The sequence below is a fragment of the Amphiura filiformis genome, chromosome 9 (genome assembly GCF_039555335.1).
Source record: "Amphiura filiformis chromosome 9, Afil_fr2py, whole genome shotgun sequence".
Lineage (NCBI taxonomy): Eukaryota > Metazoa > Echinodermata > Ophiuroidea > Amphilepidida > Amphiuridae > Amphiura > Amphiura filiformis.
In genome coordinates this window covers 64,954,816-64,981,102 of record NC_092636.1, presented here as the reverse complement: position 1 = coordinate 64,981,102, position 26,287 = coordinate 64,954,816, and positions in this window count along the sequence as shown.

The following is a 26,287-nucleotide window of genomic DNA, read 5'->3' as shown; positions in this document are numbered from 1 at the left end:
AACACATTACACACTTTGTTACCTGCTATGCAATTCCAATGCTAACGTTAACTTTCCATGCTACGGACTTCCTTGTAAAAATAATGTATGAGATATGACAAGACAATAATGGCTGATGGGTTTAAGACTAATCATGCTAATGATGTTCACTACGAGGCCTTTTACTGCACTTTTATTGAAAGTATTGACTCGTCTTTTCCATCAAAGACTATCCGACTCCATCCCATTGATAAACGGACAGAGTCAAGAGTCTAAGTCAGCGTAGGCAAAATGGCATTTTGCTGTAGAGGATGCACAAAAGCGGAAGAAATTGAGAAATGATCTATGAAATCAAAAAGCATCTCTATTATTTTGTGAACATTGCATTGATTTACATTATATCTGTAAACATTAATTTGATCGAAATATTATACATCGCGTTTCTGTGTAGATTATAACATTGTGTATTTTATATATTTGTATAATATACTGTATTGATCCCTGGGCCTCAAGGAAGAACATCAGATTATTAGGCTAAAGAAGAAATAAATAAACGACCCCCCCACACACACACACACCCCCACCCCACCCCCCGCCCCCCCAATCCAAGGCAACCATACACTATGCTATGCAATATTAATAAACGTTGACTTTCATTGTTTCGGACATACTTGCAATAATAATGGTATGAAATACTACGATGATCTGATCAGCACACTGCTCATTTACGTTACCTACGGAGCCTACCCAATAACCTCCACACCCTTGCACAGAAAGTGGTGAAATATGTGATTTTTGAAAGGTTGTTGGTTAAAAGTAAATCCCCGGTCGTTGTTTCAGCTCATTGCCTGCAGGTCTTGTTGCGTGCAGCATGTCAGTGCTATAGCAGCCCGTATAGCAGACATTAGTCGAAGTTAAGGAATTGTATATGTCCCATTTAAATCACGACCGATATTTGTGATGCCAATTTACATAAAATCAATTACGGGTTGCGTCTATATTCAGTGATATTACTTTATACAAATGATGTTTTACTAAAATCCTGCATGCAGATGTCTGCATCAAACGTGTTAGGAAAATTGTGCAACTGGGTTTTTAGGTAAAACATCTGTTCAATATTTCATTTCGGAATCTCACATCCGTTCTCTCACAAGTGACCCAATTGAAAGATATTGTCTGAAATGTGCCTGAAAACATAGACTTCTAAATCTCAGATTTCTGTCATTTCATCGGGATTGGAAAATGAGTGCAGGAATTATATAAATTTCGAGTTGATTTCGGAGTTGACTCAGCTATGTGCATTTACGCTCGGTCCGTGGTCACTTTAAACATCCAACTTTACGTTAAAAAAAATTACATTTCCATTAAGGGCTATTATATACTCCAAATATATTCGACCGTCGTGGAATATTCGTTCAACAAGTATTCTTATTCAATCTATTTCAATTTATTTTTTTATCTTCTAACGAATATTTGCTGACGGAAAATCAACTATTTTGTTATGTCGAATGTCTGTTGGAAATATATGATCGATTTTTTCGTCATCAAATATTCGTTATAATTGAAAACCTTGAAGTGACAGAACATCTTAATTTACCAAAGCCATCTGGCAAAACCTCCTGGAAAACCCTAGATGACTCACTGCTTGAGGAGCACTACACAGAAGAAAAGTTTATGCAGTTCACCCAATTAGCTTTGTGGAAAAACTGAGAAACTGGAAACTATTCGTTCTCAAAATACCTTAAGAACTGGGCCTGTATCAGCAGATACACCACTACCAGTGCGTTAGACAGACAGAAGAACATCTTTATAAGTATGACCTGGCGATGAAGAAACTAATCACATCACTAAAACGCATGCAGCTGACAAAATACCAATTCAACAAGTGCTCACAATACAAGGAGAGAAAAGCAGATAGAAATCAATCGCAACTGTTACCAAGTGCAACACGTCCATTAACGGGGAGTTCCTCATGGATGATGAACACAATCAATACGTATACCCTCCATAAATCCGGAGACTGCAAAACGACATCATCATGTACTCAGAATAGGCCTATGCCAAGATACATGTGGTAATACTTTGGAACTGACGGTGCCTATCGAGCAGAACCTTTACCAATGCCAATGTAAGAAAGAAATGCAAGTACAGCATTTGTACAGTGAACGTATAGCCGAATGTGAGAACCGCTCTTGGACCACTCACTACCTCCCAATTCACTAAGGAAGCCGGGCCTTCTACATCAGCACATCCCTGTCGTCAAAATGCCTAGCAGGACTCGGCATACCAAAAGGGAAGAGGAAAAGGAACCCAGCAATGGCAGCCCTGAAAATTATTCAGAAACTCCAAAGCTTTCAAGAAGATGTCCTTAGTACAAAGACCAAGAAACAATTCAGAGGGAAGAGAGACGGTTGTGGTAACGCAAAACTAGTTGAATCTACCAACACCTATATGGTCCGAAACCCAGGAACCTCTGAAATTATAGTTACCAAGAACAACATGAAAATACTGATCTTACATCACACAAACATAGTAGACCCCTATTCTTTGATGCAACTCTAACTCTAAAATGCAACTCTAACTTTAACTTGTAACTATAACTCTTAATCGAACTTCAAATTTGTAACTCTAACTCTAACTCCAACTCGAACTCGAACTCAAACTCATAAAATGCATTTACTCATTAATCTACACCAAGAGTGCACATCTTAAGCCGGGTGGCTCGAGCTCTGAATGTTGAGCGACGCTGGTAGTAGTCGCCAAAGAAGGTATATTAGATCGAATACCGTATTCTACGTTGAATAAACCGAAGTATACAGCCAAAAAATGTATGTAGCTGGGATTAAAAGCCGACGATCAATTGTAAATTTTGAGATTTCGTATTGAAGATATAGATTTTATCCCCAAAACACCAAACAATGTATATCTTCAGTATCAAAGGTCAAAATTTTCAATTGATCGTCGGCTTTTCATCCCAGCAGCATACATTTTAAGTACATGTCATTAGATTTATAAAGTTTACTTCGAGGACTGTTAAATTTCAAAAATATCAATTTTTAATTGTTTTTCATAAAAACAATTTTGATATCAGAAGGACATTCCTCGTAGGCATATTCGAAATGCCATATGTCTGATGTGCTCTCAGGTCCACAAAAAAATACGTGAAAACGTCGGTATACGAGCCCTTAATGAACATGATGAAAAAAAGGTATGTACTGTTATTTTTACTGCGGCTGGCTACATATTTTTTCCCGGGACTTAAAGAGGGAGCTCCGCCATAGCAGTTCTTCTGGGGTGAACCAAACCTGCCTGGTTATTCAATTAATCAGTGTCAAGATTATCTCTGAATTTGACAGGTGCTAATTGATACAATAACATTAAAACATTCAATTAGCACCTGTCGCATTCAGCCGCAGTAAAAATAGCAGTTACATAAATCCGTTCAAAGAAGTGTACTGCAGAGATTATAACAGCATACATGTATGTCATACCCTCGAAAGCAGTAAATCAAATAAACAACTTGTAGCTACTTGTAATGTAATTATTTATGAGTGTTTAAATAACGGACGGTATTCATGTAATGCAAACCCGCGAATACAGCACTTAATCACTTGCATTTTACTTTTAGCATGTTTTAAAAGAGACGATCTTGGGAGACTTCGCGAAAGAAAGAAAAAAGCTGCCGAGTGATTGGATCTTGTGCTCGATATGTTACACTTGGCAGGCCAAACAGCAAAATAGTTTACGTACATAAAAAGCACTCCAAAACATGTTTGCTGAAATAACTATCTTCCCGATACACCTATTGCTAAAATTTGACCTCGTAATCATGGTAATGAACATGTAACGAATGCTATATGAGACTATAGTCTCAGCCAGGGGCGTATAAAAAAGCAAGCGAGGGGACAGGGTGGACGAAGTCCATGGGCCCCGAGGGTTCAGGGGCCCCGAGCACAAAAGCGAAAATTAAATAAAGGTTGATAATGGAGAGCAGGGCCGGATGTAGGCCTACCATTGGGCCAGATGGGCCCGGGTCCAGGGCCCCAAAATATTGCCGTATGCATATTTCTTTTAACACCAATAACAGCATGTTGTTTGGCCAAAATAGGACAAAATTTTACAAATTTGCGCGCATTCAAATAGCAAGATTCATGCTGACCTGGGACTAAAATAGTCTAAAATTGAATCGTTTTTCGCGTGCTTTGCGCGCAAATGTCCTAGTAACATCGGAACAAAATATGTTAGCCCCCCTCTATATTATACGTAAACCAAAACTTGGCAAATAACTTGAGTGCTCATGCCTTCCTCGGCACGTGAGTTCGGGGCCTCCAAATTTTGGCCTGGCCCAGGGCCCCCATAAGGTAAATCCCGCTCTGATTAAAAGGGCCCGTACTGCTCCTTGTCCATGGGCCCCTGATACTCTTGTTACGCCCCTGGTCTCAGCTATTACACGGACAGGTCACGTGTGAAATGTGTATTCGTATGGATGGCGGATGGCCATAATTCTGCCGGAATAGTGAATATTATAATTCAAAGTATGATTTTCCTGGTGATTGTTTGGTAACTTATAACTTAGCTGAAATGGTTATCCCGCTGTACTTTAAAATCGATCAGTGCGAATGGTATCTGTAGTACGAACTGCTAGTAGTCTTCAAGGTGTTTTTTTTTGCGAGCTATCACATTGGTGATACCGTCCATCACTACAATTATTAATCTAAGACGTGTAAGGAATCTTAGGCGTGTAAAATCTTACGCGTCTAAGATTCCATTGGTCAATAATTGAATACTCTTAAGATGATTGGCTATTTTGGGGATTTCTGGCCCTGTGATTCGTTGATTTAAAGTTACCGTGAACTTCTTAGATGTACAAGATTTCATCTTGGATGCATCTTAGACATCGAAGATTGTATCGCAGATGTGTAATTTTAGGCGTATTATATTAGGCGTCTTTAGAAGGTATCCGCTATCCATATATTCGTGACGACATGCGTCTGTCTTCTTTTCATGTTATTTAGTGTAGGCCCTAGTACAAATATGAAGATCGTTCTTTTGCAATAATATTATGTCAAACAGGCGCATCAATACTTTCACTCATTTATGAAACAAGCAGGGGCGTAACCAGACCTGACCTTCCGGGGGGCAAGATTGAATAATTTCCCAATTTCTGATCCGAAGTTGTAGTATTTATGTGCGAGCGGCTTGCCGCGAAGCGTTTAACGGGTGGGGTCCATGGGCCCGGCTTAGGGCCCCTGGTGGGGTCCAGTGGCAAAGCCCCGGCGGGGGTCAAGGGGGCGGAGCCCCCTGAAGCTCCTGGTTTTTGGCATATTAGAAGCTAAAAAGTCAGTGTTTCAGAGTACAAATTTCACAAAGAAAGGAGTAGGCCCGATAGATCTTCTTCCCTCTTTCTTTCCCTTTTCTCTTCCCCCTTTCTCTTCTCCCTTCCCTTTTTTCTTTTTTCTCTCCTTCTCCCCGTTTCCTCCTTCCCAATTTTTTGCTCTTCTTCCCAGTTTTTTTTTTTTTTGTGCCGGGGGGGCAGCTTGCCCCCCCCCCCCGGCCACTCCACTGGTTACGCCACTGGAAACAAGAGTTTTGAATCAATAACACACGGCAGCCATCATTGGAGCCTTAATTTGTAATGTTTCTTAATGAATAACGTTAATATATCAATAATTCAGAAAACTCCCTGACATTTGAATTATATTGATAGTTTTTCCTCTTTATCATGTTTATGACGCAAATTTTGTCTCCTCTGAGTGCTAGCGCACCATTTCCCCCTTCAGATTAAAACAAGGGTAAATCATTGCAGGCATCATATACGTGTAAGCATATTTATATTAACATACCATATGAATAAGTCAAGTAGAAATAAATAATTGATAAACCGTGACTACTTGCGACCAAGTAACATTTCCACTTAATATACCTCATGTGATAGCTTTTCGGAGCTATATCCTGCGGCTGATATTTGTACAGAATGTATTCAGAATTTGGATTCCTCACTCACTCTTTTGATCGTTTTATCGGTAGATAAATGCAACTCTCAATTACAGAATAGTTACATAATTACACAAAATCAAGATTTATAGATTGTCACAATCTTACCCAGATGGAATTGCTTGTGTAGTTTGTTATGGTGTAATGTTTGGTAAAATTAAGTAATTTAAATACGTGCAGGTGGGCACAGAAAATTGCCCAGAAGTATTTCAATTCAAATTACTAGGGTCTATATGAAAACAGGTGCTGGAAGTAGCTGCTCAGATTGTCTCTTTATCCAAAATGTGGCACAATGCTAGCTTTGCGATATGTCATCTTTTCATATGAAGAAATCATAAATGATATCACTTGTCCCTCGAACAGCAAGCTAAATCACATCCAAATTCGTGCCAAGCCAAGCTGCTACGTGTGAGTCTCTAAGCCTTCCATATTTGCCATGGATGTACATTTGTAACATTGTATGTACTGCAGAGTGTTGTATTATTAATCTGTAAAAAAACTTTCTGAAGATTCGACTCTGCATATATTTTATTTAACTTATTTGATTGTTGACTGCCTTGTGACGCCATCGCTTGATCCTACCCGTACCTTTGAATTAAGTTCCCGACAAGCAGACTTGTTCATTCTTCAGATTCACAAAAGCAAATCATTGCAGGCATCATATACGTGTAAGCATAATTTACATCAACATGCCATATGAATAAGTCATGCATCAAGTAGAAATAAATAATTGATAATCCCTGACTACTTGCGACAACAATAAAATCTCCACTTTATACCTCATGTGATCATGTGATAGCTTTCTGAGCTATATAGCCTGCGGCTGAAATGTTACAAAATGTATTCAGAGTTTGGATTCGTCACTTACTCTTTTGATCGTTTTGTCGGTAGTTGATCCAAATGCAATTACAGAATAGAATTCTAAAATCAAGATATGGATTGCCACAATCTTACGCAGATGGAAATTGCTTGTGCAGTTCAGTGTAGTTTGTTTAATGGTGTAATGGTATGTATAATTAAGTAATTTAAATACGTGCAGGTGGGTTTAACACAAAATATTGCCCAGAAGTATTTCAATTCAAATTACTATAGGGTCTACATGTATATAACAGGTGCTGAAAGTAGCTGCTTAGATTATCCCTTTATCCAAAATGTGGCACAATGATAGCAATGCGATGATAGGACATCTTTTCTTAAAAATAAATCATGTAATCATGTTCGAATTCGTGCCAAGCTACGTTACATGAGTATCTTGTTTTATAACATGTATAGTATATAAGACAGCATTCTTGGCTTGCTTGCGATTTAGAATTGCGGCTCAGTCCCTAGCAGAAATTCTATACAGCAAGAAGTGTATCAAAAGTGTATCAAAGTGTATTAAAACTGTATCAAACAGCAATTTAATACAGTTTTGATATACAAAGGGTGTATTGAAAATGTATCAACTGAAAATATAAGGTATCAAAACTGTATCAAATACCACCTAACTGTATCAAAAATGTATCAAAAGTGTATCGAATTTGAACTTAGTTAATTTTGGCCATGCTTGTGGTGTATCAAAAGTGTATCAAATTGGACTTTGCAGTTTTTCAGTGTATGTAAAGTGTATCAAAGTGAAATTTTTGGTGCTAGATGTATATCAAAAGTGTATCAAATTGGACTTAGTCAAATTCTGGCTGCATACAGTGTATCAAAAGTGTATTAAATTGGACTTTGCCTGTTTTTTAGTGTATGTAAAGTGTATCAAATTGAACTTAGTTAATTTTTGGTGGCTAGAGGTATATCAAAAGTGTATCAAATTGGACTTGGTCAAATTCTGGCTGCCTATAGTGTATCAAAAGCGTATTAAATTGGACTTAGTTTATTTTGGGTGGCTAGAGGTATATCAAAAGTGTATCAAATTGGGCTTTCATAAACTGACCTTTTGTAGTGTATCAAAACTGTATCAATAACTGATCACATGTCTAGATAATGACTCATCATTTTCAAATTTGCCCATGTGGCATGTATGCAGTTAACACCAGGATTTGCATTTGGAATAGAGCAAATTATGGTGTTTTATTTATCATGATGAAGATACAAACATGCTTGTAGACTGCACATTAGGTTACAATGTAGTTGTAATCAGGGACTGTGATTAAAGAGGAAATATCTGACTTTGTTCTGATAAGGTAAGCTTACGTATATATTATATATAGGGCCTCAATGTATGTATTAAGCATGAATATAGTACATGCCTGTATAGTAGATGTTATTGGTAGCCTTTTTGTCTCTTTATTGAGGGTAACAACTTCAGTGACAAGCACTGCATTCCAAGCAGGACCTCTGATGTATGTATGTTCCATTTTGGTTGGGTTTTGCTTCTTTTTTTGCAAGACTTTCTCACACATTTATCCTATTGCGTTGTAATTTTGAACGTTGATAGGGGAAAGTGCATTGAGCTGCTCTGTGATGGGGGAAAGTGCTAGAGGTCAGCATTAGCAGTAGAGGGCAGTGTTGAATTTGAACTTGATTAGACTAATTTCAAAATTTGACCTTTGACCCCTTCACTTTGGGGTCATTAATGTTTGCAAATATGTTTAGATCATGTAAGGATAATTCTTGTTGAATTTGAGCTTGATTGGACCAATTTTGAAATTTGAAAAACTGTATCAAAAGTGTATAAAAAACTGTATCAAAACTGTATCAAAAGTGTATAAAAAACTGTATCAAAAGTGTATCAAAAAACTATCAAAAGTGTATCAAAAAACTATCAAAAGTGTATAAAAACTGTATCAAAAGTGTATCAAAAAACTATATCAAAAGTGTATCAAATGGCATGTATCAAAAATAGGGCGGTTCTGCTGGCCAGCATTAGAATTAGAACGCTGATTTGATACAGTGACATATTTGATACACTTTTGATATAATTATGTATAAAATGTGTATAAAATGAAAGGATAAGAATTTCAATGCTAATTTGATACAGTTTAAATTGGAACGCTGATTTCATACAGTGACATATTTGATACACTTTTGATATAATTATGTATGAAATGTGTATGAAATGAAAGGATCAAAATTTCAACGCTAATTTGATACAGTTTAAATTGGAACGCTGATTTGATACAGTAACATATTCGATACACTTTTGATATAAATTATGTATGAAATGTGTATGAAATGAAAGGATAAAAATTTCAACGCTAATTTGATACAGTTTAAATTGGAACCCTGATTTGATACAGTTACATATTTCATACACTTTTGATATACTTATGTATGAAATGTGTATGAAATGAAAGGATAAAATTTGAACGCTAATTTGATACAGTTTAAATTGGAACGCTTATTTGATACAGTTACATATTTCATACACTTTTGATATAATTATGTATGAAATGTGTATGAAATGAAAGGATAAAAATTTCAACGCTAATTTGATACAGTTTAAATTGGAAACCTCATTTGATACAGTAACATATTTGATACACTTTTGATATAAATGATGTATGAAATGTGTATGAAATGAAAGGATAAAAATTTGAACGCTAATTTGATACAGTTTAAATTGGAACCCTGATTTGATACAGTAACATATTCATACACTTTTGATATAAATTATGTATGAAATGTGTATGAAATGAAAGGATAAAAATTTGAACGCAAATTTGATACAGTTTAAATTGGAACCCTGATTTGATACAGTAACATATTCGATACACTTTTGATATAAATTATGTATGAAATGTGTATGAAATGAAAGGATACAAATTTCAATGCTAATTTGATACAGTTTAAATTGGAACCCTCATTTGATACAGTCACATATTGGATACACTTTTGATATAAATGATGTATGAAATGTGTATGAAATGAAAGGATAAACATTTGAACGCAAATTTGATACAGTTTAAATTGGAACCCTCATTTGATACAGTAACATATTCGATACACTTTTGATATAAATTATGTATGAAATGTGTATGAAATGAAAGGATAAAAATTTGAATGTTAATTTGATACAGTTTAAATTGGAACCCTGATTTGATACAGTAACATATTCAATACACTTTTGATATAAATTATGTATGAAATATGTATGAAATGAAAGGATAAAAATTTGAATGTTAATTTGATACAGTTTAAATTGGAACGCTGATTTGATACAGTTACATATTTCATACACTTTTGATATAATTATGTATGAAATATGTATGAAATGAAAGGATAAAAATTTGAACGCAAATTTGATAGTTTAAATTGGAACCCTCATTTGATACAGTAACATATTCGATACACTTTTGAAATAAATTATGTATGAAATGTGTATGAAATGAAAGGATAAAAATTTGAACGCAAATTTGATACAGTTTAAATTGGAACCCTCATTTGATACAGTAACATATTCGATACACTTTTGATATAAATTATGTATGAAATGTGTATGAAATGAAAGGATAAAAATTTGAACGCAAATTTGATACAGTTTAAATTGGAACCCTCATTTGATACAGTAACATATTCAATACACTTTTGATATAAATTATGTATGAAATGTGTATGAAATGAAAGGATGAAAATTTCAACGAAAATTTGATAGTTTAAATTGGAACCCTTATTTGATACAGTAACATATTCGATACACTTTTGATATAAATTATGTATGAAATGTGTATGAAATGAAAGGATAAAAATTTCAATGCTAATTTGATACAGTTTAAATTGGAACCCTCATTTGATACAGTAACATATTCGATACACTTTTGATATAAATTATGTATGAAATGTGTATGAAATGAAAGGATAAAAATTTGAACGCTAATTTGATACAGTTTAAATTGGAACCCTGATTTGATACAGTTACTTATTTGATACACTTTTGATATAATTATGTATCAAATATGTATGAAATGAAAGGATACATTTCATTTGATACTCTTTTGATACATTATCTTGGCATTTGATACACTTTTGATATGTATAAAATGTGTATGCAATGTTAATTTGATACAGTTTTGATACATAAAAGTGTATGAAATGAGGGTTCCAATTCAAAGCCTTTTATTTCATACATTTTTCATACGTATCAAAAGTGTATCAAATTTCAGCCAGGGGTCAAAAGCCTTCCATATTTCCCATGGACATGTTTATTTTTGTTTTATTTCTAACGACTTCCCAAAGGTATAATATTGCTATATGTGACCATCCATCTCAAACCGCTCGTAAAGTCGGCAAATTCTATTTCGATTTACAGTGCAAAATATGCATAGAGGTTGTATTCATATGTCCCTAATATTTGTCCGACATGTTTCTCATTTTAGTCCAGTCAAACACCAATTTTTAATCCTATTGTTGAAGAGGATAATAAGCTTATACTTATGTATAGCATTAGTAAAAAGCTTATGTCTTTGTTTGCTTTGGCTAAATCCTGTTCAAGTGGTAGGTTAACCAACAATTAACAATGAGAGGACATTCCTGAACCTCGTTCAGTTGGGGATGATTTGAAGTGACCGCCAATTATGACCATTTGATATTTAATACAAGCAATGTGGAAAAAAGAAATAATGTAGTGCCAAAATAATGTACCCTTTTACTGAAGGAGCAAAGTTTAACAAGTTATAACTCCGCTTCTGGATATCGTTTGAAGTCAAATGATATATCATTGTAAAGCTTATGATATATATATTCGGAAGAAAACAAATTTGACCAGGGGCCGACTTTACGAGCGTTTCGACCTGGACGGTCACATATATTGATATTGTATATAACATAGGATTCAAACAGTTCCCAATCTCGTTCCTCAAGTAAGGATACAGCAAATTAGTTTTCATGGAGCCGCTGAGAAAAGTAAAATAGTATTACTTTTATAGGATCATGTAATAAAATATACCAACAAAATATGCGTAATAAAGGTTCTAAAAGGACAAACAGAACTTGTTTTGTTCTTACAATAATATATATTTACGAAATACATTTGTAACATTGTATGTACTGTAGTGAGTTGTATTATTAATCCCTAAAAATAACTTTCTGTAGATGCGACTGCATATATTTTATTTAAACTTATTTAATTGTTGACTGGTATGTGACGTTATCGCTTGACCCTACACGTGCCTTTGAATTAAGTTCCCGAGCAAGCAGACTTGTTCATTCTTTAGGTATCGACTTTTAATTAAGTACGTGATCTCTCTTCGACATAAATTCCCGAAGGATAACAAACTGAATAAATTCCTTCGAAATGCTTTAGAAATCATATCCCATGAGATATCTGTTCGACACAAACTTAAACTTAGAGGATATCAAAATGATTAAATTCCTTTAAGAGTAGTATTGCGTACCAATCAAAGAAAATCAAAAATAGTTGGCAGACTTCAAAAAATGGAATTTCTTCTTACTTTATATCAGGATGCAACTTTGGTCAAAGTCTACAAAAATCAAAATTATTTCATCACTGCACCTTCGTTACCATAGCAACGGCCAAAACATCAAAATGACCGGTTTTAGACTATTTCGGCACTTTGACAAGGCTAAAAAAATAACAAGTTTCAGGATTCACCATATAAAGGAAAAATAGAAGTAAACCTTGAGAGTTCCACGACATAATTGGCAACATCTAAGCTTTCTAAAAATACAGTTGTTTTAACAAACAGTCTGTCCTACTTGGGATATTCGATTGTTTCAAATAGGGGTGTTTTTCGTAATTTTTGACTTTCTGAAATATAGCAATATTCAATGAGCTGTAACCCCCAAAGTGGTGCTTTTTATATGTTATATTTTTCAGTGTGGCTGGACTAGATAGTACTGTACCCAAATAAATAAAAAAAAGTTCCGGTAATTTTAATATAGACAAACAGTGTTGCCATAAAGATAGGTATTTTTCCATAAAATAAGAGTTAGTCCAGGTTAAAAATGTTACCACACATGAAAGGAAACATTCTCACATGGACCAGTTTTTCATGAGCAACAAGAATTTATGAGGTAAAAATAAAAACCATGTATCCTGAGAACTTCCTGTGAGGGCGCTTTATTCAAAATGGCTGCCAAAATCCAATGAAAAGCTACTATACGTTTAAAAAGGTCGCATAAAAGATAAAAGTGACTAGATTTCGGATTTGTATTGATGAAAGTAATGTATAACTATGTCAAGGTATTAATAGAATGGTACCAACAGGTCACAGTTGGGAACGCTTTTCAAAATGGCCGCCAAAATCCAATGAAAAGCATATATATGGTTAAAATAGTCACTTATGAGGTATGATTGCAGTGGCGTAACGTCATAGGGGCACGGGGTTACATGGCCCCCAATCGATCTGAATTTTAAGAATTAAAAAAAACGGACTGCCACCCATATTGGTTGGTGCCCCCTCCCATATGATAACTGGTGCTACGCCACTGTATATGCTTGACCAGATTTTGGTTAAGCATTGATAGCAGTAATGTAAATATACGTCAAGATATTAATATGAAGGTGCCAGGAGGTCACAGCTGAGGGCACTTTTCAAAATATCGGACCAACATAGTACACCGTTAAACTTAAAATAGTTACTTAAAAAGAGGTATAATTGACCAGATCTTGAATTAATATTGATCCCAGTACAGTAAAATTAAGTCAATGTAATAATAGGAAGATACTGGGGGTCACAGTTGAGGTTGCCTTTCAAAATGGCCACCAAAAAGAGCTGCATGATATCAGCCACAAAGCCACAGATAAAAGTGTTAAGAAAGAAAGTTGTCTTTGATAAGAGAATGTAATAGTTGTCTTTGATGAATCATTCAATAGTTGTCTTTGATCATTGTCACCTCTAAGCAAGTGTTTCAGAGTGCTATATATAGCGAGCTACAAAGTGCTATATAGCGATGGCTAATATGATCACCAAATCTCCAAAATGACCACCAGAGAATTTTCCCTATGTATTGACTATTGACAAAGGGCAGGATATTTACTTCATACTCTTCTTGGTTTCACTGAATTCTTTTATTGTGTGTTTATCTTCGAGATCACTCACATCGATATCACTACATTAAGAAAATTATTCTTCATTATCTAGCCTATCTGAAATCAAAGCGGCATATAGGTCATTATATCTTCTTTTGTGAAAACGTTGCATTCTCTGAAAAGAAGATAGCTGCACTTTGAGTCTGCTAAAACCTTTTCCTTCTTTGACACCAATAGACTGCTTTGTTCTCGATGTTGGTAAAGAAACTGTTGAAATCACAAGACAACTGTGATTACCTGGCGACAACTTTGGATGTCATTATTGTCATACCTCTTGTTTGTCTCTCAACATACTTGATGCTTTATGTCAAGGAAAAATGCAACAATGATCAATTGTCTTGCATATACGCTGGCGAAGTTACGTAATAAATCGGATTAACTACCATAGCAATAGGTGAAAACAATTTTGAATATACCGCGCCGCACTACAAGCAGGTTGCACTCATCACCTGTGTATGTCTATAATCATAGATTGAATACAATACCGGTCTTTTCAAAGATACTTATCTTACAGGTGCAAGTGATCAACATGATATGGTTCAATACAGAGGTACCGCGTGAGCGTATCAGTGCAGCGCGGTATATTCAAAAATTGTTTTCACCTATTGCTATGGTAGTTAATCCGATTATTACGTAACTTCGCCAGCGTATAGGCCTACTGGCAAAAGCGAAATCCTCATACATGACTGGTACATGTAGGTGTAAATGTCCTGACTAAAGTCATCGGGTCAACGGCACATGCAATGCCAGTTGCCTCTGCTGTAACTTCAAGAAGCAAAGTTAAAAAGTGACACACTGGCCTATTCAAAACAACACGGACTAGATATCTGGTTTGAGAGTGGTAAATGGCTAATTTGTGTGTGCCTTTGATTTAAAAGAAAAGGAACAAAAGAAAACTGAAACAAAAGAGCTGACCAAAATACAAGTTATGAAAAGTACAGAGAAGTAAAAACTGAAATAAATATTGCTTTAAAATAAAGCTTCATCGAAGAAACTGTGTAGTCTCTTTGTTGCGCTTGTTGGAATCTTTTTGCACATCGTATATATGCCATTATTAATTTGTCACTTTTAAAACTGGACGTTCGTCTATTCAATTGCTTGTAACTTTTCTTCTTGAGGTCACATTGGATTCAATGTGGTGTCATAATGTGCAGGATTAGATAGTGCATCTATTACAAAAACCAATTTATCCCAATATGGTTAAGTTTTGAAATAATTGTGCTTATTTTTCCAAGTGTAACTTGGATCGGGGGGCTCTCAACTTTAGAAGTGACGGGTATGTGCCTACCGGTGTCGCGAAGTAGGGGCCTATCGGTAACAAAGCGCTATTTTAAAAAGGGGTCATTGGGTACAAACAAAATAAAAAAGGGGTCATTGGGTAAAAGATTTTGAAAAAAGGGGGTCATTGAGTATAAGATTTCAAAAATGGGTCATCGGGTAGAAATTTTTGAAAAAATGGAGCAAAATTTGAAATTTTTGACATTATTTTGTTGCATTTTGATGATGTTCTTCTAGAAAAAGGGGGCATTGGGTAGCCGCAACCAAAAGGGGGGTCATCGGGTATGACTTAAAAAGGGGGTCATCAGGTATGACTTTTAAAAAAGGGGTCATCGGGTATTAGTCGACTTTAAAAGAGGGTTGACAGGCACATACCGTCGCTTCCAAAGTTGAGTGGCCCCCTGGGGTAAGGATACTTTCTTAGTGCAGTATATTTAGTTAATATGTTGCCCTTTGTGAACATAAATTATTCCTGTGGACATTTTAGTGGTCATCTTGACTTGGTGACTCGTTCTTTTGCACCCTCAAAACGATAACTTAGAGGTGACAATGATTGAAGACTACGATTACATCAAAGACAACTATTTCAATGTTTCAAATATTTTTTTCAATAACATTATCTGAGGCTTTGTGGCTGATTATACTGTACTTTGATAAATATTAATCCAAATTCAGTTCAATTATGCCTCTTAAGTGTACCATATATATAAGCTTTTCATTGGATTTGGCAGCCATTTTGAAAAGCGTCTTCAACTGTGACCTCCTGGTAGCTACCTATTGAAATCTTAATTTAGCGTTACATTACTGTCATCAATACTTAAACCAAAATCTGGTCAATTATACCTCATAATTGACTATGGTAACCGTATAATGCTTTTCTTTGAATTTTGGTGGCCATTTTGAAAAGCATCCCCAACTGTGACCTCCTGGTACCTTCTTATTAATATACCGACTTATTTATACATTACTTTCATAAATACAAATCCATAATCTAACAAATTCTATCTTTTATCCGCCTATTTTAAGAGCATAATTGCTTTTCATTGGATTTTGGCAGCCATTTTGAAAAAAAAGCGCCCTCACAGGAAAGTTTTCAGGATACAGGATTTTTACCTTATACATTCTTGTTCCTCAGTTTCTCCTTTCATGTGTGGGACCTAGCTCATTTTTAACCTGGTCTATTTGGCCGTTTTTCAGCGTAGCTGTATGATAGGTAATAACAAGATGAGCAACAGCTTCACTGAGAGACGTGTTTTCTGGCAACACTGTCATTAAAATATTATCAAATCGTGTCTCACTTTACGGTGTATTGATGCCAATTTCTTTTGGTACATTATCAACCCTAATCAGGATTTTCAGTGAAAGTAAATGCTCAAAATCCATATTTTTCCACACTACCTTATAAATGTCAACAATCCTAAAAAGTTCAAAGTTTCTGGCAACACTGCTCTCCAGTAAAACAATTACCAGAACTTTTTTTCTATGGATAAGTAGACCAATACCTTATCTACCTACCCTGCCAAAAATAATTTTAAAAAAGCACCACTTTGGAGGTTACGTCATTTTTAAAAAGATCATTTTTTTCATAATTAAATTAATGAAAAACACCCCTATTTTACAAAATGGTATTTACCATATTGAAATAATTAATTGTTTTGTTTACTTCATTTTTGGAAAGGACAAGGATGGATGCTTCATTGTATGGGAGAAGATGATTTTAATTCACGTTCTTCATACAGAAATATGACCTAATATTTAAGCATTTTTCCAGTTGTGAAAAGGGTAAAAATAGTGAAAATTGGGTCAATTCATATTTTGGCCGTTACCATGGTAACCATAGATGAAGAGGTAAAATTTTAACCAAATTTATACATGTTGACTCAATGTCTAACCATGTGCAATGTATAAAGAAAATCGATTTTTTGAAGTCTGCCACCACATCTTTGATTTTTATACACAAGGTCTCTTAAAATGCTTAAGAAATGGTATCCCACGGCTCGTATTTCACTTACAGATGAAATACAGAGTGTCCAAAACAAGTTACGTAATTAATGATATACGTTCACACATAATCGTTGAATCTCTTGAGAGATGCAAGTTAATTAGATGAGTACAGGTCAAAATGGACAATATGGACATCAGTAACATATACAGTTAATACAATAATTACAATACATGATGCAGTCATGTCTACAGTAGAATTCAATTCGACCTTTGCAGGACTTAAACCCCATTAAAAGCTATTAAACCAAGATAACACTCATTGAAAGCAGCTCAACTGATTAAATCATATCTTCTCTGGTTAAATACACACATCATATGTTTCTGCTTTTACACGTACAATGGAGCAATGGCTGGGATTATAGTTTCAGTTGGGTGAACGATTATAAAGCGAGCGCTAGAGAACAATTCTGTGTGGGCTTTTGTTTACGAAATGAGACAAAACTCTGCTTATTGTTAACCAGCGTTCTTGAAAATGAGAAACATGGTGGTTTGCAGACTTAACACGGTTTGGAAATAATTTCTTCATATTTTTTGGTGTTATCTGTCGTTTACATATCATTCCTAAAACACCAAAGTACGAATATTTCCAAACATCTAAATTAGCTAAAAATTTAGGACATGTTACAAAACTATATTGTCTAGAATTTTAGAAGAGTACTTTTAATATTGGCCGGTTATTTTTCACACAGCGACGTTAACTAGGCAATGTACTATTACCTATAACATTAACTAAAACACCAAAGTACGAATATTTCCAAACATCTAAATTAGCTAAAAATTTAGGACATGTTACAAAACTATATTTTCTAGAACTTTAGAAGAGTACTTTTAATATTGGCCGGTTATTTTTCACACAGCGACGTTAACTAGGCATATCCCCATTCTTTTAACGTAGGCTATTTGTAGAGGTCACTCGTCAATGGGAAAGAGCACTGTGCATTATGTATAGGAAAACGGACAGTAACTGCAGTATGATAATTATAAAATTGAAAGGTCTTTAATAGAGGGCGAGGTGGTTAAGGCGTTGCGCTGCCGTCCGGGAGATACGATCGGCGAGGGTTCGAGCCTTGGGCTTGCCTTAGGTGAAAATTCTTTTCCCTCCCAAGAAGTTCCTATATGGTCAGAAATCCTTCAATGAAGTTAAGTTACATCACAGAATTTAATTGTGGAATTTCTTCTCAGCCCCATACACTGCTTAACACGTGCAGATATAGGTAGTATATGTGCGACATCCGTGATTCAGAAGTCACGTAAAGCCGTTGGTTCAGAGTTCAGGAGGATTCATCCCTGTGCCAGAGCTATTCGAAAAGAGAAGGGGGACCATCTCCGGTTCTGATATCTGCACTCATCGTCTCTAGGTTCCAGAGTCCTTCTCGCTTGGCCCTAATAAGGTGTTGAGAAGTATTCAACTAGAACTAGAACTAGAACTAATGCAAGTTGAACATGCACACCCAAACACTACTAAACACGCACATACTCAGACACATATTATAATACATAAATTATGTTACGATCCTAAAATGCAAAAATGCTAACGATATGACAATGATCAGATTAATGATAAAAAATTGTGTTACGTATAAATCCCACCCAGTAACATGCAACACCCACACACTTGTACACTCATAAACTCCTCGAGGCAACCATACACTTTAATGCACACGTTGTTACATGCTATGCATGCAGTATTAATGTTACCGTTGACTTTCCTTGTCCACTCTGCTCATTAATTGTGTTACCTACCTTCTCAATAACACCGATTCGTTCGCACACCATATCAATTTAGCAAAGTCATAATTCATTGAATTTACAACCGTATGACAAAACAGGCGAAAATAGTAACTTTTTGCACAAGATTTGCATTTTAAAGAGACTTGGCCATTGCTCATTAAAATGAAGCTAGTACATGGACAATATAAGTGTGCTTTTTCATTTAATGACATACAGTTGACATACTTGAGGTTTTGAATTTTAAAACCTACATTTTGGTCAAAAATGGGGCTGGGATAGGTCGTTTTCAACAGATTTACCACATTCGCCTTGCTATAAACATTGAATAGCTGTTGACCTAATGAAAAAAAGTGTTTTTAGGGGGAGGTGTTAGCTTTCGTTCGATATAAAAAGAATTCTGATTGAATGAGGTTTTGACAAAAGCCAATCACAGACGCCTATTTTTCACTATAGATCTCACACAGCTCTTATGATGCTATGCACTCAACCGTGTAGTATAAAACAGAATGCGAAGAGACTAGACTCGCTGTGCTGGAAAAGAAACTGTGTATTCAGGTATATCCAGGTGGAAACTGTGCTTAGATGCATTTATAAGAGAATCGTAGTAAAACCTTTTCATATGTCATAATCTTCTCGAGTCAACCATAATTATTATACTTTTTAATGCACACAAGCTATGCAATATCAATGCTAACGTTGACTTTTCATGCTTCGAGCGTCCTTGCAAAAATAATGTTTCGACAATGATCAGCTCACTGCTCATTAAATGTGTTACCTACGGATCCTACTCAATAACACCTACACATTTGCACACTCATAACCTCCTCGAAGCAACTATATACTTTAATGCACACATTATAAACTTCATCACATGCAATGCAATATTAATGCTTACGTTGACTTTCCTTGTATCGGACATCCTTGCAAAAATAATGTTTCGACTATGATCTGCACACTGCTCATTAATCATGGTTTTGCTTCAAAACTCACTCACTATGTGCACAATAATAAAAATGCAATACCCTAATATGCTGTACATTTCGGACCGTGTTCTATATATGCCTATATGACCGCCTATTTCTTGTTTTAGTAAGTTTATTGGTTTAGTTTATTTGTATGTTTACACATATCCCAGCTTACGTAAACATTAAGGGATGAAGTCAGTTCAAAGGTTTGTTCGGATCATGAAGTTAGTCGAATTCGGGATCAATGCGTAACGAATATTCATGAACCAGTGGCATGTCATCAGTCGGACGCGGAGCAGGCTTTCTCCAACTATTGCGATCTTGAGCAAGCGAAACAATTTTGTTTGGCTGTAGCATCCCTTCAGTATCTCCCAGAAGGTGCTGTAAATACTGTAAGTACAGTGTGCGCGGCCGTCCCGGTTTCCTCTTCCCATGTGGTGGAATATAAAGGGCATATTCATTTACAGGCTCGACGTCTTCAAGACGCAGTATATGGCCGAGAAATTTGAGTTGATGAATCTTGACTCTGGCAACCAGTGGAGTGTTGGTGAGAATGTAGATGGTTTCATTTGGAATCCGATCCACACGTTTGATGTTTAACATGACTCTGTAGCAAGATGTTGCAAAGGCATTGATCTTGTTTTCCATGTCCTTGGTGATTACCCATGACTCGCACCCGTACAGAAGGACAGTAACACAAGTTGTCTCAAACAGCTTGATTTTTGTTTTGATTGGCAGGGATCGACTTCCCCAAAGGCGTACCAGTTTCCAGAAAGCGGATTTCTTTTTATGTCTCCAACACTAGAGCCCATCTTGGAACCCAAGTACTTGAAGTCTGTGACATGGTTGATGGTGCTACCATAGACTTCAAGGGCTGGCTGGGCGTTACAGTTTGCAGTCATATATTCTGTCTTAGGTGCACTGATTGCAGTCCTAGTAATCTGTGACTGGTCCCGGGCTATAGAGGATTCCAACAGGGCAATATCATCAGCAAAATCCAGGTCATTCAGCATCCTAGCAGGATACTTGCTTGACCGACGTGGGTAGGTAACAATTCCAGCATCAATTCCAAAAGTTGATTTCTTCAGGAAGTAGTCTACCAGGATAATGAAGAGGAATGGTGCCAACACATCACCCTGAAGCACTCCAGTTGTTACTTGGAAAGGCTCTGAGATACTTCCATCTACCATAACGGCCCTATTGGAGTCCTGGATGGCATTGACCACAACCTTTGGTATTCCACAATGCCGCAGCACTGCGAACATGACGGACCTGTTGATGGGGTCAAAGGCTTTTTTGAAGTCCACAAAAGTGACTGCCAAGGAAAGTTGGTACTCCTTGAAGATCCTCCTTAAAATGTGTATTTGCTGAGCACAGCTTCGACCTGATCTAAAGCCAGTCTGGTTGCTTCTCAGTAAAGGATCAATGTGAGGTCGAATCCTGTTCAGAAGGATCTTGTTGTACACTTTTGCGGCAATGGACATAAGCGAAATACCACGATAGTTTGTCATGAGAGAGAGGTCGCCTTCGACTAACTTCATAATCCGATCAAACCTTTGAATTGACTTCATCCCTTAATGTTTACGTAAGCTGGGATATGTGTAAAAATACAAATAAACTAAACCAATAAACTTATTAAAACAAGAAATAGGCGGTCATATTGGCATATATAGAACACGGTCCCAAATGTACAGAATAAGGTATTGCATTTTTTTATTGTGCACAGAGTGAGTGAGTGGTGAGTGAGTGAGTAAGTGAGTGTGAGTGAGTGAGTGAGTGAGTGAGTGAGTGAGTGAGTGAGTGAGTGAGTGAGTGAGTGAGTGAGTGAGTGAGTGAGTGAGTGAGTGAGTGAGTGAGCTTTGAAGCCAAACCAGTGGCATGTACAGGAGGATATCGAACGCACACTTAATTAATAGAATGAGGCAAACTCTTACAATCTAATGATACTAATCTGGAATCAGCATACAATGACTGTCCCTTTAAGCCGATTTTAATCAAATCCATGCAATATACAGGGTATCCCAGAATGATTTATACCGTGTTTGTACAAAATATCAAAAATATATAGTCAACAGTGTATCTAATTTTAATAAGTGCAATACACTGGCACATGTGTCTTCTACTTATTCTGTGACTTTCATGGAAATAGCTTGATTCATTTTGGCGTGACGTTGCTATTACTGAAAATGGACGAAAACAGCATGTGTGTAATTTACAGTGCAAGGCATCATAACACATGAATCCTTTATCACCATCGTCCAGACGCATTGGAGAACTCCTACATTCTTTTATATAAAATACACCAAATTTGGCACAGATGTAAAGCTTACAACGCTGAATAATTCTTGATATGGGATTAAGTGAAACATTCCAACATTACTTCAGGTATTAGGTTGAAAAATGTACTTTTTATGTGATTTTTACCACAATTTTTACCCAAACATTTAGCAGACATGATAACAGGACACAACAAATATACTGCATAACATTTTCCAAATAAGTTTGTGCTGAACGGTTAGTAATTTTACAGGTTTTCAAAATAGGTAGTTTTGTCAAAACCTGGAATTCACCATTTTTACGCAATATCTTGTAACTTCTACTAGAAATGTCAAATTTCTAAGATCTAAAATTCCTAAGAAAGCTAAATATATGTAAATTGTAGAATTTAAAACAATACCACCAATAGAAATGCCCTTCATACCTAAAAGAACCTTTCCCGGTAAAAATCATTCTGGGACACCCTGTAGAGTTGGAGATGTGTCATTAGGAACCAATTATATATACTGAGAGCATTGATTAAAAAGAAGAAACATCTGAGTATGCGACAACGAAGAAGGCCAAGCTGCCAATATTAGCATGCATTGGTAACACACCATCGACGCTTATGTTGACATCAAGACAGCTTTTATCAAGATATTTCATTAATGAAGTTAGTCGAATGAGGATCAATGCCTAATGAAATATGAACCATGAATATGTGGCATGTACAGGAGGATATCGAGCATACTTCACTTTTAAGTTTCCAAAATGAGGCTATAAACTGTTAAAGACAATCTAATCATGCTAATTGGTAAAACCGGGAACAACAAATTCAGCCGTTTTAATCAAATCAATACTATATATAAGCTGGAGACGTGTCATTAAGAATTAATTTTATACCCGAGAGAATTAATTAAGAAGAAATGTTAGAGTGCGATAACGAACGAGGCCAGCCTGTCAATATTAACATGCATTGGTAACACGCCATCAACGTTTAATTTCGATATCAAACTGCTTATCGACTGCTTAAGGTGCGCGCAAACGAAATGCGCTAATATCGGTTAAATTTAACCGGTTGTTTCTAAACCTGTCAAGTTATATAATGTTGAATGAAAAAACAAAGGGTTCTTCATGCATAATACAGCTCATTTCCGTTTCCATTTACCAAATAACATTTAGGTGCTTAAATTAAACGTTAGCGATAAAATACGAAAACTTCTTTTTCATTTTTCATTTGCATAGGCATATTTGAATAAGATTTTAATATGTGAGTGGACCCTACGAATGAGCCGTAAACTCGGCAAATTGTATTCTGAGTTAAAGTGTAAAATGTGTGTGAAGGTCGTATTCATATGTGTCTCAATTCGTTGCGACAAGTATCTCATCAAACGCTGTTTAAATCAATCAATAATACTATTGCTGAAGAGGATAATAAGCTTCTACCTATTTCTATAGAATAGTTCTTGTCTTTGTTTGCTTTGGCTAAATCCTGTTCAAGTGGTAGATAACAAAGCATTGTATTTTGTCTAGGTATGTATAATCAAAAATGAACAATGAGAGGACATTTCTGAACCTCGTTGACCTTGGGATGATTTGAAATGACCGCCAATTATGACTGTTGGATATTTATTACCAGAAATGTGGAAAAAAAAGACACATGTAGAACCGATAAAAAATACAATTTTGTCGAAGGAACAGAGTTCAACAAATCATAACCCTGCTTCTGGATATCGTTTGAAGTCAAATGATATACCATATTAAAGCTTATGATATATATTTTCTAAACACGATATAAAACAAAATTGACCGGGCCGACTTTACGGCTGATTCGCCGTGTCCAGTCACATATAGGGATCTAAGTATTTAAATTAAAATCATGCTCTGATGTATTATGGAATAGTAATCACCGCTCCTGGAGGATTTTGCATTGGGGTCATTGGAGTATTTTCAAGAGTACTAATTTTGGCCTAGAGACCACAATTATTATTCTCTTTTTTCCAGCAAGTTCTTCTGGGCTAAGTCCTTACCCTGCTATTCACATTGGTCTTCGAGGGATCGCTGGTGGTAGCAATTTTGAAGATCGTTGAAACTCTTGTAAATTGTTCATTTTCGTTAATACAGATTGTTGCTTATTTAATTTAAAATGTATTTAATTCTATGGCAAAACGTTAGCGAGAGAAAGGAAAGAAAGGAAGGAAGGAGAAGGGAAATGGAAAGGGAGGGGAGTGAGAGAAAAGAAAGAGAGAGTGAGGTAAGGAGGGGGAGGGGTTGATAGAGGGATGAGGATAAGATGGAGTTTTTACTCAACTATTAATGATGTTTTGGGGTTGTGTTGAGGGTGTTTGTCACCGTGGTAAAAATCAAACTCATCTTTAATGGTGACCGTTCCATTCTTTTGAGAGCAGCGATATCTAGAAAAATGTTAAATGAAATCCCATACACTACTTAACCTACTCCTGCACCTGTAGCGCGTAAACCTAATTTGCACATGGAATTGGAACGTTACTAATGACTAATGAATAATGCTGTCGTCTTCATTGGATTCCCATGACTCGACTAACGTGGCAACATCTTAAATGGAATTTGATATTATGCATCAGGTCCTATTATGCATGCAGTAGATCAGGGTAGATAGAGAGCACTTCGTTCAACGAGGCATTTGGGCAGAAGGTTTAATAACATACCTCATGCAAACATTAAGGTGTTGTTTATTTGTTTATTTCTGCTGTTAAAGTACGATTTTTAAGGGAACATTTTCTCTCAGAATATTGTTAATCCAGTGTTTTAATTGATTAAAATCAATTAAAACACTGGATTAACAATATTCTGAGAGAAAATGTTCCCTTCGGGAGCAGTCATTTTGAGAAACATGTGAAATGGTAATTGGTGATCGAATGTACAGTAAGCTAAAGAAATAAGGTACCAGTTGTGTTCACCCCTACATACCTTAAATAAAAACAAATATGTCTGAATAAAAACAAGCAGGCAATACCTGTACTCTTTAGCTCTGATTTAAGACCTTATTTTTTGAAATTGGTTGAGAACTCAAGAAACCGTGATGTAAAACTTAATGAAGAAGCGAAATCAAAAGTTGCACTTTTGTGTTCTAATCAATGAAAGTACGACGCTAGTTTTAACGTGCTAATCAATGAAAGCACGGCGCTAGTTCCCTTGGTCACGAACGCTTTGTGTACAAATCAATAGGATATTCATTGGAGCAAAGTGCAACTTTTAAATTGGCATCTTCCTTGGGTTTTTGGATCGCCGTGTCTTTATTTCTTGAACAATTTCAACGAATGAGGTCTTAAATTCGAGCTAAAAGATGCTGATATTGGTTGTCGGTTCCAATTATGACATTATCTGTCTTTGTTTAGGATGTACAGGGGATTTACATAACTGGTACCTTAATTTTTTGGCTTACTGTACATTCCCAAATAAACTATGAGCCCTATGTTGTTTCGTCTACGCAATACCCGTCTCATGCCGCCCTCCACGACAGACCAAATTTTCCCTCCCACGTCCGCATTAATACGATAAGGCCTACGGTAAGTAGCGAATAGCCCTCAGTTGTCTGATGATCGCATTAGCGTGGAACTCAGAGTTACAACTTTCGTTCCACAAATTCTACTCGTATTGTTAGCTCTGCTTTAATGGAATTTTGGAATTTGAAAAGTATAAATTACGTCGGATCTTTATTTGATGACTCTGACCACATTTTTGTATTTTTTCAAATACCTTAAAAAACATTAATCTAAGCTAATTGAACAGACAGTAGAATCACAAAATACTCTTTTGTCCTGCTGAATATAGTGAGCGTTTCAATATTAACCGTGACGATAGCTGTTACAACTGAAACATGTCAATTACAATTGTATTTGGACACGTACCGCTGGTTGAAAACAATTCAACTTCCATCAAGATATATTTAGAGTGCAGTAAATGCCGTTTATAGTGAAGTTAAAGTCAATTCAGCGATTAGCTCAATCAGAAAATCAATCAAAATTTTGTTTATTTGTTGTTGTAGTTGTTTGCACCTTTGTTACAGGTATGCAACAGACTGCAGTTGGTTACGCCGAAAACCGTGCATTACAGACAAAAA